Below are 323 nucleotides of genomic sequence, written 5' to 3' on the forward strand. Positions count from 1 at the left end.
CATACACACATGTATGTATGTATGTATACGTATACATACATACAAATACATGTATGCATACATACAAACGTATATATACATACAAACACGCATGCATATACACACATTCCTAAACACGTGCATACGCGCATCAATATATACGTAGTTTCATGCATATACATACATACATACATGCATACGCACGCACATGATGAAGTTATTTCTTATTACTAAAAAAAAATTTCTTATATGCTGTTCATTTAACGTAAATTTTACCTTAAAACTTCATAAAATATTCATCTATTTTTACCTTTATTAAAAGCAACAAATATATACACCAAACT

The sequence above is a fragment of the Octopus bimaculoides genome, chromosome 25 (assembly GCF_001194135.2).
Source record: "Octopus bimaculoides isolate UCB-OBI-ISO-001 chromosome 25, ASM119413v2, whole genome shotgun sequence".
Lineage (NCBI taxonomy): Eukaryota > Metazoa > Mollusca > Cephalopoda > Octopoda > Octopodidae > Octopus > Octopus bimaculoides.